Source organism: Alligator sinensis, unplaced genomic scaffold, assembly GCF_000455745.1.
Source record: "Alligator sinensis unplaced genomic scaffold, ASM45574v1 scaffold340_1, whole genome shotgun sequence".
NCBI classification, from domain to species: domain Eukaryota; kingdom Metazoa; phylum Chordata; order Crocodylia; family Alligatoridae; genus Alligator; species Alligator sinensis.
Genome location: NW_005842004.1, coordinates 597,325 through 616,330, shown reverse-complemented (window position 1 = coordinate 616,330; position 19,006 = coordinate 597,325). Strand labels below are relative to the sequence as shown.

General features: G+C 40.5%; 1 long non-coding RNA gene across 1 annotated transcript; it reads left to right on the top strand.

The window, feature by feature from the left end:
• The first annotated feature begins 10,831 nt into the window (after nucleotides 1–10,831).
• Nucleotides 10,832–17,530, top strand: LOC102380402. The gene is made up of 4 exons (XR_323597.1): nucleotides 10,832–10,863; nucleotides 10,999–11,053; nucleotides 11,991–12,075; nucleotides 17,270–17,530. It is a non-coding gene; the product is annotated as an uncharacterized LOC102380402 (long non-coding RNA).
• Nucleotides 17,531–19,006: the final 1,476 nt, after the last annotated feature.

Sequence of the window (19,006 nt, the reverse complement as noted above, 5' to 3'; positions counted from 1 at the left end):
TTGAAGCACCCACTATCCACGAGCACAACCAGTCCAGAGTTCCAGAATATATGTATGTCATGCATGCTGCCCACCCAGCTGGCACTGATGTGGTGAAGGTCCCATGGCAATCAACAACTACCTGCAGGACCACTGAGTGGAACCCCCTGTGGCTACAATAGGACCTATTTGCATGGGGTGGGCTGGTGACTGAGATGTGAGTGCCATTCAGGGCCCTGATACACTGGGGGAACCTCAGTGCATGGAACCCTGCAACCACTACATGGGGGTCGCAGATACAGAGGACTGTGTCTGCTAGCACATCCAGGAGGGTGCCATACACCTTGAGGACAGCCTCCCCAATGGTGGCCTTGCCCACCCTGAACAAGTGCCCCACATAGAGCAGGCTGGTGGGCATAGCCAACTTGATCAGCACCAGGGCCAGGTAGGTGTTGGTGGGGAGGGCCAGGGATATGCCAATGTCCTGGTGCTCCAGATGAGCCAGAGCTGGTGAAGCAGGTCAGCAAAGGTGGCCCAGGTCATCCTGAAGACATTGGCCCACTACTCATCATCCCAGTCACGTTGTACCATGGGCTGGCTGATGCAGCAGGCCCAGAGGCAGTGGGGCTGGAGGGCCAGGAGAGTGATGGCAGCCCCACTGGTGGCCTCCTGGAGCCCCTCATCATAATGGTTGGTGGCAGCAGCTGCACGGCAGTGGGGACCTGGGAGGGCGAGCGGTGGTTGGACAGGCAGTGAATGTGTGCAGGGGATCTGGATGGAGCGAGATAGCTATGAGCCAGGTGATGGTGATGGCAGTGGGCCAGCAAGATGACCAAGGTGGCCAGCAGGATCTGGGGACCCTGTTCCTGGGTGCCAGGGCCAGGGGCTGGGGCAGCCATAGCTGAGGACTGCAGGTGAGACAGAAGTAGAGCTGCTACATGCTGCTTGTGTCTGTACCAGGCTGCTTCTCTCAGTGCTGGAAGTGGCTGTCCAATCACAGTGTGTGTGTGGGAGGGGGGGTTAAAGATGGCTGCCAAGTGCTGGCAGCTAGGTCTGGCTACAAACATGGCTGACAAGTGCTGGCAGCTGGGGCCATAGGTTGGCACTCCCCCCTGGTGGCCACAGAGGGACATTGTGGGGCTGGAGTGACCTGGCACTAAATTTAGTGACAGATCCTTGCACGAGTAGACACCTGCCAAAAATTGCTTACTGTGCATTAAGCTAATGCACAATAAATTTAGTCATGACTAATGGCATGTGTAGACACACTCTGAGTGATGCAAAATATCTCAACACTTTTCTAGGTTGCCCCCTGAGCTAGCTATATAATAGGAACTTTTTAAATGCACAAATAAAATGACTGAGACAAAGAGTTCCTTTATGTATTCACTGTGGAAATTCCAATCTCCATTTCACTCAAATGGAGACCCAGTTCAGCATGAAGAAATTTGCTGCTTAAAAGAGCTGGCAAAGGTTAAAGAGATTCAGCTAATACCAGCTGAAACAGCAGCATTCTGAATTTATTTGGGTTATTCTTGACTTGTGCCTTTAATGGGTTATGTTCATGTTTGCTCTTTCTTGCAATGTGAGTTACATAAATTGCTATGCAAGCACAAGATAATGTTTTCAAATAGACTCATTGGCCCATTTATCTATAGCACTATAATCTGCCACAAGATCAGGAAAAAAAATTATTAAGCTGTGAATGTCAGCTCCCTTGGGCATACAAGGTGTCATCAACTCCGTGCTAGCTTTGCTGACTCATATAAAACATCTACACTTGGAAGCATTAATTTTCTTAGAGCCACAGTACATTATGTGCTGAAAAGGGATAAGAAGTAAGCAAAGTCATCTGGAAAATATAGACTATATGTGTATTGCTTGCATGGAAAGATTAATTTAACTGACAAAAGAGAAAATGTATAACAAACTAGTAATATTAATAAATTTTGAGGCAGGATAGAACTAATTCTATAACAGTTACTAATATTGTATTGTTTTGTTTACCTGGATTCCTCTGTCATATCATGAGTACTGGGGAGAGGATGAAACAGCTAGTCACTTCATGTTAAAGTACAAATAAATGATGAGGTTCTCATCACTCTTGCTTCAGGTAAGCCTCAGAAGTTTGCTAGTGTTGGAACCTTCTAAACCTGTTAGTCATCAATCTCGAGACATTCCAATATGCTCATCCTCCATATGAATAACACCAACCATCTTGAACAGAACCCCACTCCCTTTTTCTTGGAGATGTATTGCTCTCCACCACTAATTCAGATAGCAGCATCCCATACCCCAGAGTATGTGATGCATTTCAGCAGGCTGGTGTTTCAGAAAAAATGAAGCCCCCAAATGCAAGAGCACTATTGCAGCAAATCTCAGTGGAGAGGGTCTTCTAATGTATTTGCTGATTCCAGATAAAAGCATGGGGAGGAAGGGGGAGGGGAACTCTCTCTTCAGCATGAGACAACACCAGATGTTTGTTATGTGACCATCCCCACTCTTCCTTCTGAGAATGGCTTGCAGTGAAAGGCAAATGAAAAGCAGATCAGGAAAATAACTAAACCAATCAAGAACATAAGTGATTCAACCTTGGAAAAAAAACGTAAACCTTTGAATGAGAATTATCCTGTGATAAATAATTATTTTGTGTCTTTTAGGTGTTTCTATTGGAATAGACATAGATATTATTTTAATTCATGTGTTAAATTCTCTGTGGGACAGAGATGATGCACTTCATAGAAATGGATGGATTGTGGGATTTAGCATGTCAGTTTTCTTGCTGCTCTTTATGCTGGTTTCTTTACCTTTAATATTTAATTTCAATGTGTCTTGATATCAAGACTCTTGAATCAGATACCTCTCTTTTGTTGAAGAAGGCCTTAAAGGAGGCCTGATCCTGTAACTACTACAAGAAATTTTGAATTATGCCATTTACCTCGCTGGGTGTAGGGTTAGGTCTAATATCAATCACTTATAGTGGAGAGAGTTGGTAATGAGATAAGACCCTTTCTGTTTGGAGGTCACTACATAAAATCTAATGCAGGTCAATCTTACAATTATGTCACTAAGTACATATCCATTTTAATTGGCAGCCTTTCTGTCAGTGTTAATAAAGAGGCCAAACATTTAATTGATATAGATGAAACAATCTTTTCATCAACATTGAGGTTTTGTTTTCTTTTTTTATACTCCCCATGTTCTTTCTTTAATACCTTTGGATTATAATGATTTATAAATGTATTGAATCTCTCACTAAGGGGACCTTTAAAGCTGATGTCATGAAATAATTATTCTTTGCAAGGCTCCTCCTGACAGAGCAATTGGAGAAGCATCTTGCACATCTATACCATTTAAAAGAAAAATATTTTAACAACAAACTGCAGAAAAAATCATTTCTGACAGTTTTAAATATCTACACCACTGGTTAAATTTAATTTAAAATATTATCTAAAAGGAAGGGCTCTCAGTACAACAGAAGATATTAAATAAAGTGGCACAAATCAATGAAAACCATGTTTAAACTTAACAGTTTTAAATAATATGTTTAAGGACCCTGCAGGCCATCAGCAAACCTTCAGCTCCTGCAATCTGTGTTCCAAGCAAGTAGAAATAAAACCTTAGACTGTTAAAACATTTTTGTGATTTCCTCTTATAAATTGGAGGGCTTTAATCCTATTTGAAGATGTCTTACTATAAAGAGGCATATTGTAGTGAATTAGGTGTGAGGGCTTAAATTCATTTTAATTCAACTTAGTATTCATAAATCCACATACAAAGGAAGGTGTTAGAACTATGCTAAAGTTCAAGTTTTTTCAGTAAGCAAAAAACATACTACTTTTGCAAACTTTTCCATTGCAAAGTTAGAAAAATACTAGGCCTATACCTGGTGAAAAAAATGACATGAGTTCCATTCCCCAATGCATTTTTGTCATATGAAGATCTTATATCTCCTCCTTTCCCACCATCCCAAAGCAGCTCACTGAGCATGCAATTCTCCCCTAAGCAGGAGGCCAGTATGAAAATCTATTTGATTACTTGTCACCAAATAAGTCTGAAGTAGAACTACTGTGCAATCTTCTACCCAACTTCTGCACCAGGAGTGAATTTCATCCTTGGTATCCAATTTACCATCTTCACATAATATCTTATGACATAAATGTTCCCATTTTACATGGACATGACTGGCAGAATCTAATACTAGTGATGAGCTAAATCTGCCCAAGGCTTCACAGCACTCAATACTGCAATGCCTAATTTTAAGGTGCTTTTACCATATTATATAATCAGCATTAGTCAAAAGCTAGGTGCCCAGGCAGGCTTGCTATTCGTCAATGCATGAGGAGACATGGGTGTGTAAAGCCCATGGCAGGCATTCAATTAAAGGAACAATGGAAGCTGATCCACAATCCCAAAAATCATACCTCCTGCCATTTTATACGTGCATGGCAGGAGGAGTGACTGTGAGATCAGGGATCAGATCCAAATAGCACCACATTACTAGAGCGGGGGGAACTCAGGATTCCCTAGTATCCTATTATCTAGGTATGGCTTAAATCACTATACAGAAGAGTCAGATGATCATGGGTCCCAGCCTTGAGCACATATCAGTCAAGAGCTCCAATGAGGCTGGGAGCTGCCCTCATCTGATTAGTACTCCCAGAGCATCGGAGTCAGGGCTCTGATACACTCCAAGGCTGGGAGCAATAGTCAGATGATTGGTACTCTCGGCCTTGAGGGCACATCGGGTGTAACAACCTTGTAGCTTATTCCCTGTTTTATTGCACTGTTAATTGCATGAATGTGTGACCAGGTTACTACTGAAGATATGATTAACTGGTTAATCATGTCTAAAATGCAACATCTGCCAAGGGTCTAAAAGTGTGTCTATACTGTGAGGCTGTGATCACAGCATGTATACGCAAACCCAGGATAGTTTTAAACTAGGTTCAGTAGTCTGGGCAGTAAGTATACATCTGAGACCACTGACAGATATTCAGATGTTAGCACCACGATGCCATGGAGATACTGCTAGCCATCTCCAAGACAGGTTATGTCTATTCAAATTGCAATCACACTTCTGGATAACATGTTCACAAGGATTCAGTAGGATTCACAAAAGCCCCTGTGTACAAAGCAGCCAAACTAACTGTTCTGATGAAAAAGGTGTGGCTTAGGCTTCATTTGTGAAAGACAGCTAAGTCCCTAATTCTGGGCTGTGAATTGTGGAGTTTCCAGGACTCAGAGTTACTTCCCCCTTTACCAAAAGCCTAGGAGTGAAAGGACTTGCCCAGGATGTGAGAGATCCAGGTTCAAGTCTCTGATTCAGAGGGGCTCTGAACTCACATCTTCTACTTCCCAGAAGTATATCAAGACAACCACATTTCTGCTGCGAGCCTCCCTCAATCTTCTTGTGAAAGCCATTCCATTTTGCATGGAAAATTAAGTATCCAGTGGACCAGAGCAAGACGAAGAAAAAGAATGAACCTATTGCTCAGTGGTTCACGAACTTACCTGGAAGAGCAGAGATCTTGGATTCAGTCCATGATTCAGTAAATATATAATTGCCAGTATTTCTGCAAAGTGGAATGGTGTCAGTGGGAAAGATTGAAATAGTCCCAGTACTCCAGAATTCTCTATATTTTGGTAGTTTAAGCATTCTTTGGAGTGGAGGAAGATATAAATTCAGATTTCCTAAGGAATAAAGGATTTAAACTCAGTCTCCCACATCCCATGTGATAGCTTTAAAAAGTTAAGCCTTTCAATAAAAGGAAAAAGGCATCACTTCCTCTTCCAGCACTTGGTACAAAGCCTGAATGGTAAGAAAACCATGTGGATTGGGCCCCACTGGCAAAGATGATAAAAATAATGGCTTATTTGTCAATCCTGATGTCATTTAGGCATAAACTCGATGCTGAGCTGCATACCACCACTGCAAACTTAATGCAGCTCTCTCTCTTTTCAGCAGCAGAAGCACAGAGGTCTTTAGAGACAGAAATTTAGGAATCTATTAAGATTAGTCAGCAACTTCACAGGAGTTTGGAACATCTAAATATGGGTTTAAAAGATTTAACTTTTGGAGTAGCCTTTGTCTTTTTATTGACCTAATTTGGGGTGCCCCACTAGTATGATGACTCACTGTTGGCATGCCAAGCAGAAAGTTATGGTGCAGGGCACTGCAACGCTTAACAGACAGTGATAATGGCCATGTTGATGAACATACTTTAAAAAGAGATTTGACATGATTCAGTGGGCACAGCAACTTTCACAAATTCATTTGTCCTCATTTTTCCTGCAAATCCTTTCATCAAGAATAATTATCCAATTTACAACCAATTCTCCAATCAAATTAAGCTCAGTTATTCTGTATAAATTTAGAGTAATGTCAGATTTATACAGTTGAGTTGAAAGTAGATTTTGATCCACAGAACCTCCATTCTAATCCCAAATGTGAGTTAGCTGAGCTATTATAGTAAAAAGAACACTATAATAGCTGATCTCAAAGAAAAAAAGATAAAATTTTCTTGCGGCAATTTGTTGCTAGCTGGTGAAATGTGCTGGTTCAGGAAATTATAGAGCCATATACTGGACTTTGACAGGTAGCAGATAATTTTCCAACCAAAAATAAAATTTTATTTCTCCCTGCTAAAATGTAATAATTTAATTTCATGCTTTTGGGCATCAGCTGAAGCTATAGGAGAAAGAAAGGAATTTTCCCCATATGAAAACTTTTGCACGGTTGACAAGCTACGTTATGGAATTTTTTTTTTATTTGCACAGAAGGATCAAGCAAAAGCAACTGCTGGAGGCAGAATAATGGACCTGAAGGACCACTAATGTAGCTAATTCAGTTCTTCTTAACAAATCAAAGTGTGCATTCATAATCAATGAGATCAGTTTCCAAACATCATCAACAGCATCCACCTAGGAATGTCAATCAATCGATTAGGGATCCATTCTACTGGACACTATACCCATATGAATAGAAACTCTCCATCCTTAAGACAACCATTCCTAAAAATAGGGGAAGGGGGAAGGGAGGAGAGAGATGGGAAGAAAAACTGAGGCACAGAGATGGGGGGATTTACTCCCTAGTTGATCATGCAGCAGGTCAATGGCAGAGTTGGGAATAAAACCTAGTTCTCCTGACTTCCAGTCCCCTGTCCTATCTGCTGGAGTATAAGGGTAAAAATAAATTATCTTCCACCCACAGAAGTGAATAAAATAAAATGTGTCAAGCAATCCAAGATACCAAAGGATTACAAAAGTACAGGAGCATGCATAGATCCTCATCATCTGGAAGAAACCAGTTCTACTATTGGTTTCATTTCCATTGTTATTCCTTCCCATATCCCTTACTCACTTTTTTATCAGCTTCTGGCATCTCTCTTCCAAGACCATTCCTAGATTCTGTTCATGGAGCAGTCATTCAGGTGTGCTGTATGTAAATTCTGACCAACATTGTTTTCCATTCCTCTTCCCATCTCTTTACAATTCATTTGATCTATTTTATTCTTCTGTAGGGGGCTGCTGCAAAAGCCAAGAAATTTCGATAAGGGATATGATATTAGAAAGATTTGCCAGTGCAGCCATAAAAAAATAGGTAATCATAAAAATATGAATAGGTTTCAGACTGGAATCATAGAAAGAAACTTCAGCAATAAAAATTAACAGTGTATCAGTTTACTGCCTTATGGTCCATTGCTTATTGAATTAGTCCAGTTGTCTCCTGGGACGGGATCATAAAGGCTTGCAGTAGAAAAATAATTTGAAAGACATATTTGTTTATGATCTTTCACTACCAAGAGAGAGATCAAACTCAATAGTTTTAAAACCAGCCTTCAGAAAGAAGTACCGAACAGAAACAACCTGCCTTCTTGGACAGCATGCGTCAAGTGTATGGGACTATGGCAAAGGAACCCTTCAGTGTGAGCAGTTTTTCAAGGTGAAAGAAAATCTTTGTCAAATCCCAGTGCTGAAAGAGAATGAGAAAGCATGATCAATTGTACCGTTGAAAGCAACAAAATAAACTATGAAAGCTAAACAATCTACCATTGTACAGATAGCAAATGAAAATGAAGAATCTATTTGATTTCTGTGTGTTGTAGCAGGTAGCTATTTTTTCTTAACTGAAGTTGTGCATAGAACATATGCAGATGAACTTCAATACTAACTAAAATGATAGCGTTATAACATCAGACTACACAAATATCCACTACCTCCCTTTGCATTTACAGATGCAAGTAAATCCCCTTGCTTTATTCCAGGGCTATTTGAGAATTGTTAATCCACATGGCTCAGAGATTTTATTTGGCTCCCATTTATGAGAGTGAGCAATGATGATTTTAGGTCCTTGAAGAAAACAGTATTCAATTTAAAATACGCATTTTCATTGCTTCAGTTAATCCCACTAGCTGTTTCTTTACAAAAGATACAACTTTCTGTGTTATAAAACAGAAAAAAAACACTGGTTTACCAGAAAAAAAATTACCTCCTAAAACAATAGTTTTCCTGCTTGGGTATCTTCCAAATTATTGATAATGCCCAAAGCATCTATTCATTTTCTTTCATTTCATTTACCTTCTTTAACTTGAGGCTGAACAGTTAGCTGCCATCTTTGCACTTGAAGAGGACTGCCTGAGAGTCTCTCCTGAGCACATTTAATGCTATTGCTTTTTGTAGTAGTGTTTAATGCAAGTTAGCTGGAGTTTTTTATCATATATGACTTGTAAATCAGCAGAGAGGGCAACGTTTTTGGCTGGTGTCCCATAAAGTAAGCCCCAGCTCTTCTCTAAGTGCCATTCCAGTCCCCTTCCCCTGCTTGTTCTTCTCTCTCCTCCCTGTGTTATCTGCACTCTTTTCCCTATTCTCTGCCAGATCTTCCATGTGCCATACAAAGCAGCTGTGCGCCCCATTTGTGGCATACATGCCATGGATTGGCCACCCTTACCTTAAATGACCTCATCTGGTAACACTTTAAATGAAAAGTAAGTAGATGTGTCATGTTAAATAAATAATTCCATCTTCAATCAGCTAAAACCCCATGTCATGACATGAGACTATCAAGACTTCACCAAGACACTCACATCGAATTGTGTTATTATTCTGGATAATTGCCACTTGGAGAATACTTAGGGAAATTATATCCATTTGTAAACATCTTACGAGGAAGAGTATTCCAAAGATACCCATACAGTAATTGCTAGATTGTTGCTCTATCCTCCTGGACCTGCCACCAATATTTCTAGCAATAGGGGCAAGGGAAAGAAAGCTACAGATAAGAAATTGCACTTCTACAAGAGATACTCTGAAGTTGATATTCCTCTCTCTCTGTGGAACTGTGCGACTCAGACCAATTTTCATAGATAAATTCTTGCTTGAAATTTACTTTAACTCACTGAGATAAACAGGGGCTTGAAAGAAGAGAAAGCTTATTCCTAACAGTGATCTCTACCCAGGAGTGAGATTTCCTCTATTTTGAGGAAATAGATGAGGCAGATAGCACCAGTATTAGTCAGCATTCCTCCAGGGCAGAGACCGAATTTGCAAAATAACACATGAGATCTGTATAAATGTGTACTGATTAGACAATACCATGTGTTCAGTTATTATCTCACAAGAGGGAGATATGAAAGATCCTTGAGGGAAGTCGCATAGCAAATTCTATTACACAATTGTCTAATACCACCAGTTGACTCCTATTATCTAGGTATGACTTCAATCACTGTACAGAAGAGCAGTTCCAGACACAGAAGACTGTCTCCAAATAATATAATTAGTAATTCATGGCCAGTCTTTGGTTTTCCAGGAAATCCACAACCTACAATTCTGACCCCTTATATGCTTAAAACAAATTCTATATCTGCAGTGCTTTTGGGTGTAGTTGAAGAGATACAGATTACATGGAAGTAACAACTTCTTGACATTGGAATTCTTGCCAGTTACTCACCACTACTGACTTGTACTGGATAAAAGTATTGGAGCATGTTAGCATTACCTGTTAATATTTCTTCAGTTCAAACAGGAGTCAGACATTCATAGCACAATTTTATATTATAACATTACGCTTCTAATTTCCTAATTCCAATAACATTAGGTTGAAGTTGCAGCAAAGTAGGTTTAGACTAGATATCAGGAAAAACGTCTTCACTGTTAGAGAAGTGAGGCAATGGAATAGGCTGCCTAAGGAAGCTGTGGACTTTCCATCCCTGGAAGTGTTCAAGAAGAGGTTGGACAGCCTTTGGTCAAGGATGATCTAGGTACAGTTATGCCTATGTTCTATTATGCATATTTCCCATGCTTCTGGGCTTTGCTGGTTGCTGCATGGGGCCGGGAGGGAATTTCTTTCCTTCCTGCTACTATGTATGTCAGGGCTTTAAGCTTTTCTCATAGGCGCTGGGTGCTGGCTGCAGCTGAGGCTGGGGATTTTGACTCGGTGTGATAGAGCTCCTGCTGGGACTAAAACCCAGAGGTTCCTGACTGGACGGCATTTCCCCTCCACTCAGGGTCAGACCGATTGATCTACTTGGGGTCAGGAGGGAATTTTACCCCATGGTCTGTTGGTATGGACTGGGGGGGGGGAGAGATAGGGGGGATTGGCCTTCCTCTGTAGCAGGGGGCATGGCCCTCTTCATAGTATCTCTCAGGCATATTTTAACAACTTTTGCAGCAGCAGAACATTGGCCTCTGTGGTCCCCCTTGCAGGTTGGGATTTTGTCTTGTGTTGTGTCAGGGTTGATGTTAGGCCTCTGCACTGTAGCTAAGCAGCACTCAACCCCCTAAGCAGAGCCAGCTGAGCCTCAGCCTGATAATTGCTTCTAAGGCTGCTTTTAAGGAGCTCTTGCAGCACCTGGCCCCTGCTGCACAACAGACTGGCTTCAATCTGTGAGTAGCTCTTGCCCATATGACTTCCCTGGTGCTTGTTCCTGCATTCCCGCCCATGTACCCAGTCCCTGACCTTCAGAACTGCAGTTTGAGTTTGGTTCACTTCTTGACATCCACTTTCTGGCAACCCCTCAGGCTTGATGCATGAACCCCAGTTGGACTTCAGCTTGTGCCCTGACTACAGATGCTGGTAATGCTGCTGGCTCTAACCACTAAGCTGCTGGCTCTGTGTGTCCTGAGAGTTGACTGTGTAGCTTTGCTAAGATGTTAGACAATGGATTTGTTTAGGATGCTTTGAATAAGGTTGATCCTGCCTCAGGCAGGGGGTTAGACTAGATGACCTCTTGAGATCCCTTCCAGCCTTGCTTCTCTATGATTGTTGAATTTTGTCACTATTGACTCCAGCCATTACTTCTGTCATTCTGTTTTCCCTCTCTCACCAAAACAGCCTCATTTTTCCATCTCCAATAACCATCATACCTGTTGTTGTTGTTGTTGTTCTTCTTCTTCTTCTTCTAACCTCCTTCATCCTCACTTTTGGCTTGCTCCTCCCTTATTGTTCTATGAATTTATCCTTTCTTTCATGTCAATAGACCCTCTTCAAACCTGCTATTCTGCTCCCGTGTGCCCAAACTGAATGAAAATTCATAACACGTTTTTTTGTTGTGTGTTTGTTTTTGTGTTTTGTTTTTTTTTTTATTACTGATCAAACTGTGTTTGTTTTTGTGTTTTGTTTTTTTTTTTTTTACTGATCAAAACAAAACCCAGACCAAACAAATCAGCCATGTGATCTCATTGCCATGAGATGGAAAAGATCTAGAATACATTAAGGGATATTAATATAAAGAGAGGGAGGTGCTTACCTAATATATTTTTTCCCTCTAACTTCTGATTCCTCTAATTCAGAGATGTCAAACAAATGGCCTGCAGGCTGGATCAGGCCCACAATGCTAATTCACCCAGCCCACAGAGCTCCCAGATGGGTTAGGAATTTGGGGGCAGGGCCTGACACTAAATTTCTAGCTACACAACCCTGCTGCAGATGTGTGTTGGTGGTGAGAGGAGCAAAGAATGGGTATGTTAACCCCTGCACTACCACTCACCACCGCTTACTCCACTTCATCCAGGTCTGGAATCGGCCCACAAGACTCCTTGAGGTCCAAATGCAGCCTGAAAGGAGTCCCACAATCTGAATCCAGCTTGGGATAACAGGTAAGTGTGATGCCTCTGATTAAAATGATGCCCTTATCATTAAGTCTATTACAATTATGCAAGTTACATGTGCCAGTTACATAATAGCATCCTCTTGTAGTCTCAACTCAGGCCAGCAATGGCAGTTTACTAAAAAAATTCTGAATGTGCTTTGACTGTAAGCCAACAACATGCAGTCAGCTGTTCTGTGGAGTAATACCATAAAAATGGTGATGATCACAAAACACTTGACAAACATTCACTAAGTAACCCTCACTCCATCCCTGCAGCTGCAGGGAAGGAAATGAACAGCTCACTTCATGCATCAGTGAAATGCAGCCACTTCCAAAGCTAAATGGAGCTGCTGTTTACAACATATTAGCAATACTAGGAACATTTTGAAATACAAAGTCTTAGGTTGTCACTGGCTCTCCAATACCAGTAACAAAGGTACTCATAGTAAGCATGACTTCTTTGGATGAATTCTAGAGTTAATTATCAAAATTTAAATAACTTGTTGCTGCACTAGCTCATTACAAGAGCTTAGTGTGACCATCACAGGTTTTAACTACTAAATATGCATATTGCACAGAAGAGGGCTCTGATGTTCCTTTTTTTGCCTTCTTTCCAAGTATCTATTATTTGGGCAGGATCTCTCATCACTGCTAGCAAGGGAAATTTGCTATTGCCTTGAATGAGAGTTGGAATGGATCCCAAGGGGGCCTCAAAAATCAGGCTAGAGGGCACTGCAGTGAAGTATATCATGGCTACTCTGTAAGTACTACACCCCAAGAACAATTATAATATTGTCACCTCACAAATCTCAAAAGGGCTTGCACCCAACAAGGACGCTTCTCCAGAGACAGAGATCATACTTTTGAAAGAGCCACCCAGATACCACATGAACAATTGCTGCAGTACAAAAAGAAAATTCCCATGAATCACAAACCATTAGTTATGACATGCCATCCCTCCCTGGCTCCTATACGGAAAATCTTCAAACAGTTGCAACCCATATTGGAAGAAGGCCTAATTCTTAAAGAGAGATTTCCAGAACCACCCATCCTAGTGTTTAAACAAGCACCAAACTTCATCACCAAAAGCAAATGTCCTATGACCCAAGGCGCACAGAATGGATCCAGACCATGCCGGGGCAAAAAATGTAAAACCTGCCAACACATCTCCACCACTCCCACAATAACTACTCCCAAGAACAGAACCATCACCATTCCTGGATCTTACACCTGCATTAAATGCCCTGATGGAAAATGTGTAGGAGAAACCAAACAACAACTATGTACCAGAATGAAGGCACACTGGAAATATATCAAAGACAAAAATTCCCAATTACCTGTGGGTGCACACTTCTCACAAGATAACCACTCTCTCTGCACTCTCTTAGCTCTAATCGTCAAAGGAAATTTACAAAACACCCTTTCTAAATGAACTTCCAAATTTCACTTCATAGATCTACTGGATACAAAAAATCATGGACTAAATATCTAGTTGGTCTAATAAAAAATATTGCCTCTAGCACACTGATACTGGATTTATGGCACATTATAACCTGCCTGCCATCTGATATCCCCAGGTAACCTATCTGCATTTTACCAGCTACATTTCATCACCTGGTCAACTGGTCAACATTCCCTCTTTCCCCCCCCCCCCCCCACCCCACCTACCTGACTTGCACCTATTGTCTCCTATCCTTCTGATCCTCACTGCCATGCATTTGCATTTTCACAGACCTGCATTTTGGCTTCTGTTCTACCCAGGAGAGCACACAAAACACCAGTAAGCTCTCCCTATGTCTGAAGAAGGATGTTTGTGCCCAAAAGCTTGCAAAGAACAATTTTTGCAACTATTTAGTTGGTCTAATAAAAGCTATCACATCTGCCCAAAGAACCTTGTCTGCCCTGGTGCCTGGTAAGGAAACTACATTACATTTTGGGGTGCAGCATATATGGAGTCAGTTTTACTTTTGTGCTCCCTAGTTTGGTCCTTGGATGATGTAGACAACACCTAAGTACAGCTTGCATATGGGGCAAAAGAACTATGACTTATTTACATTTGCAAAAATAACATAGGAATAATTCCTATAAGTCAACCATACTATAAGAAAAGAGCCCTTTTTACATTTCAGCTTTTGTTTGTGTTGTTTCTTGGCAACAATATTTGAAGGATAAGAATATTTTTCAGTATAGAAAATAGCCTTGCACATCCCTCAGGTTAACTAGTTACAATGCCTTATACTTCTCTGGTGTACCATGCTGCATGTTTATCTCTAAGTATATAAAATTACATAATTTTATAGAGAGAGAGTTTATCTTAAACATACCTTGGAAAAAGCTGATAGCAAACTGCTAATATTCAGGTCAGTTCTCCTGGGTATTTTCATATATTCTGTACTCATGTAAAGGTCACTTTCCTATTGATTTAAAAATCTAAAGATTGCTAAAGGGTACAGTACCTGAACTAAACATTCAGACATTGAGCACTATATTTTGACAAAGATAATAACATTCCTTCTTTTTATTCCATGCTTCATCAGTTCGTTTAACCTCCTAAGGCTAAAAATTAATAGCGCATATTTACACTTATCAAATCCATCATCCTATGAGACTACAAGGGATAATTAAGCAGGATTAGATGTTTTAAGAAAAATTAAAGGAATCTTGTCAAAGCTGGTGGGCTTAAAATTAAACTTGTCTTTCTTGTTGGTGGGAGTTATCATGGCTCATTGTTCTGCATATCAGCAGACATCTTGTGAGCCAGCAGAAATTAACAGAGCGTTGCTCTACTCTCTGTTTTGTCTCTAAAATGCATGAAATGCAACTAAAATTACAATTTCCATAGGCTACTGTCAAATTAATTAACACATTATTTAAATAATTGACTTTTAATGTGTAGATTGAAAAATTAGATATTTTTTTTAGGTCACTTGAAATGAAGCTTCCTCACAGAAGAGATATTTAGGAAGGATTTTTTTTAAAGGACTCAGTATTAGCCTAATACTGTTCCCATTAAAGTTGGTAGATATTTGATCATTGAATTCAGTAGGCATAAACTAAGGCCAGTACTGAGTGAATGCTTTTGCAAATCTTATCTATAATTTCTAAAGATGAAAACAGAAGTGACTGTGATTGTGCTTAATATTTTTATAACAAATATTGTCATTGGTTCACCCTATGCCTTGTCTGGACTTCTCCAAGGGGCATCTTCTTCCCAGGGATTATTTGCACTGGAAAGTACTATATTCAGGCTGAATGCGTGTGGCAGGATACTTTCCCAAAATTCTACATAGGAAATGATCCAATCAATCCTAGGCCCCAGTCCTGCAGAGTGCCAGGTGTTTGCAGGATTGCAGTTGTGTTATATTGTATCAATTCTATGCAAATTTCAATTATACTGTTCCAATCTGGTCCAGTTCTACTTTTCGAATGAAACCCGTCTGTTGTAATTGAATCCAAATGCTGAATCCCATATGCCTTTAAGCATGAATAGTGACCAGTCATCATTCCTAGTTCTGTGTATATCTGACAAATTCTTAGATCAGACTTCATGTAGAACCCTACTACACTCTGGGACAGTGGAATCAAGCAATCTTTGTCTCCTGGACCCCAGAACCTCAGTCCTCCCAAGTCCCTAGTTGCTAAACATGTTTCCACCTAGCTACTGGAGATATGGCTCATAGTTAAATGGTTCACAGCAGTGCTAGATCTAGGCTTAAACTACTTAAGCTACAGCATAGACCCTAACAATATGAGGGGCCTCTAAATAAGGAAAAAAACTGACTCAATATCAAGTTTTATAATATTCAGTTGGTAGATAAAGGAGATATGGGAAAATAACTCTCTAAATATGAACATTTTCAATTTCATATTGACAAAAATATACATACATTGGATTATTTTTATTGTATGGGGCCTCTTAAACTGGACACAGTTTAGGGCCTCAGTATGTCATAATCCAGCACTGGTTCACAGGAAATGAGGTATGAAGGTCACAGTGTTGTGGAACAGGACAGCACTGTGCGGGAGTGCAGGCTGCATCCTTAGAGAAGTGTAGCAAAAGAGCTTGCTGCTACCTGCTGGAGAGCTTTGGGAACCATTCTCCCAAAACAGTTTCTGGGAGATCCTATAAGATCATTATTTTTACAGGGTCCATTTTCAAGGGTCTATTAATAATTTCAGTAGTTAGATTACAGATGTACATGATCCAAAATGATCAAATGTTAGGTCCCTATGTCCACCCCCCTCAAGTTATATTTTCTAAAGTTTTATTTTTATATTCTGACCCTTTTTCCCAATTAATGGTCCATTTATGAAATGCATATGCAGTTATATCTGTATCATATGGCTCATTAGAGAGGCATTGGCAGTAGTATGTTCCATTTCTTTGGTCTAATATGAATGAGTTCATTAAGAACATACGATAAAATAATCATCAAGGTCAGTTTCTACCATTTAAAGAGAAATAAAGAAACACAATTGATCTGTTTAAAACAAATTAAGCCAATCTTTTTTTTTTTAATATCCATAGAAGAGATATTAAACTAGTTTCGCATTACAGAATACATTTTCATTCAATTGCACATATCTGTTTGACACACAATGCCAAATGCAATTTTCTAGCAGTGTTCATTGATACATCAGGTGCTGCTGACAAAAAGAAGTCAACATTTAAAGGTATAAAAATCAGAAATAATTATATAACCTAAAATCTGCCATCAGTCTACGGATAGATGTCCATTTATTTACTGGAAAAAAGTATCCCATTATATACAAGAACAGCAGAGCTATCCAACCAGCAGAAAAGAATTCAAATTGGCCTCACTTTGAGGAAATGCAATGTGTTTCTGCTAATGGGCCATCACATCATATTATTACTATTTTTTTATTATTTCAACAAAAAACATAAATGTCCCTTTAAATTTAAAAGCAATTTATTTTGTAAACGCACGTATCTGATGGCTTTCCTTATTATAGTCTTTCAGCTTATTTTTTTCATAAGTCATGTATTTCTTTATTGGTAAGTCAATTCCAGAGGAGTTTATCTGATGTCTTATTTGAGACTAGGCTGAGAAGTTTGTGGCTATATTATCACCTATGTACTACTAGTACTGCTTAGAAGGCTATCGTACCAAGCAAGGTACACGCACTTATTATGAGACTGTCTGTTTTCTAAATTGATTACTATCTTACAATCTAAACAGACGAGACAAAGATTTGTAGTAAGGACAGAGAAACAGAAGCATTCACAGAAGAACAAGCTCAAGGTCACCCAGAAGATCGCTGGCACAACTGGTGACAGAACCCTGTGTTGGATAGAGTAAGTCAGGAGACGTATCTGTTAATCCACATTGCCTCAACTGCTGATTATTTGCATATCTTTAAGACCTTGTGTGCACTGCAGTAAACTGGACCTTAATTCTTTAGCAAGGTTTGCTACTTCCCAAGGCACAATGGAAAGCCTGCAGCAGATGTATATGCATTAAAAATTGGCATTGTTGTTGAATTGCAAATGTAAACTAATACAAATCAGTCCAAGATTTGCTGCTACTTAATTTGATGTTACATTTGATTTCCCTAGGGTTTTAAACTGCCCCAGATGTTTGTTCTGATGACACAAAACTGCACCATTATTATAGAGTAAGGCAGAGATTTTAACACATGGAGGGAGAGAATAGTTAAAGAATCAGCATCTCTGCAAATGGTTGGATGTTTTTGTTGCCCCTGTGAAGTAATTCAACTTTGAATACTAGGAAGAGACTGCACATCCTTTTTGCCTCCTCATGTAGGCAGAGGAAGAGGGGAAAAATGATCACCAGCACCAATAATCCTTAATGGCAACTAATGACAGATCTTACCCTGCCACGATATGTACCATTAATGGCACACTATGCTGGATGATTACTTTAGGTGAATGTTTCTACTCTCTAGCCAAATTATCCTTAACCAGAATGCCCTGAAATTCTTTCAAGGATCCCAGGGGTAGTTCACTGAATAGTCTGGATAAATGGTTCACAATCAGCCAAATGACATTCAGCAAGGCCAAATGCAAAGTCCTGCCCTCACAATGGAATAATCTCATGCACAAATACAGCATAGGGAGTGACCAGCTAGGCTGCAGTAGTGGAGAAGGGCTTAGAGGTTACAGTGAGCCGCAAGCTGAATATGAGCAAAAACTGGTGTTGTTGTCAAAAAGGCCAACAGTATCCTGGGTTTGAATTAACAGGAGTGTCACTTGCCAATCAAAAGAAGTGATTCTTCTACTCTGTTCAGCATTATTATGGCCTCGTCTGGAATGCTGTGTCCAGCCACTGGTTACTCTACGTCATGGCTCCGGCTCTGCCTCTGGCTCTAGCTCCAGCCCCACTCTACCCTGGGCCACAAAACGCGTGGGTGGAGGCAGCTCTGGAAGCAGCTCCTGCTCCAACTCAGTCCTGGGGCAAGGGCTGCTGCCACCATAACCACTACTGTATGGCCGAGTGGGGGGCAGTGCCACCTGTGCTTCTTGTCCAGGGCCAGAGAAGGACAGAGCCATGACTCAGGGTAAGGGGAGACAGGGAGGCAGGCAGCAGGAAGGGCCTAGAGAGGGAGGGCAGAAAAGGCAGGGGGACCAGGTACCAGGGTGTGCAGGCACACAGAGACATAAACACTTGAGGGGGGAAAGGTGTAGGGAGTGATAGTGGGGAGAGGCAGCCTGAGGCATGGTGTAGGGGGGGCAAGAGACAGGGATCAGGCCTCTTCCCCCCGCTGCTTGTCTGCCTGCTGCTGCTTTTTTTGCTGCAGTGACAGGGGGATTGATTTAAGAGGACCCTCCCATAATTAGATAGTAGACATGGAAATATATATATATAGATTGGGGGGGCACGTTAAACTTGAAATCATCTTGGATTTGAGCAGATAGTGTTATACAGCATCAAGTTAATGTAATGCACTGTAATGTT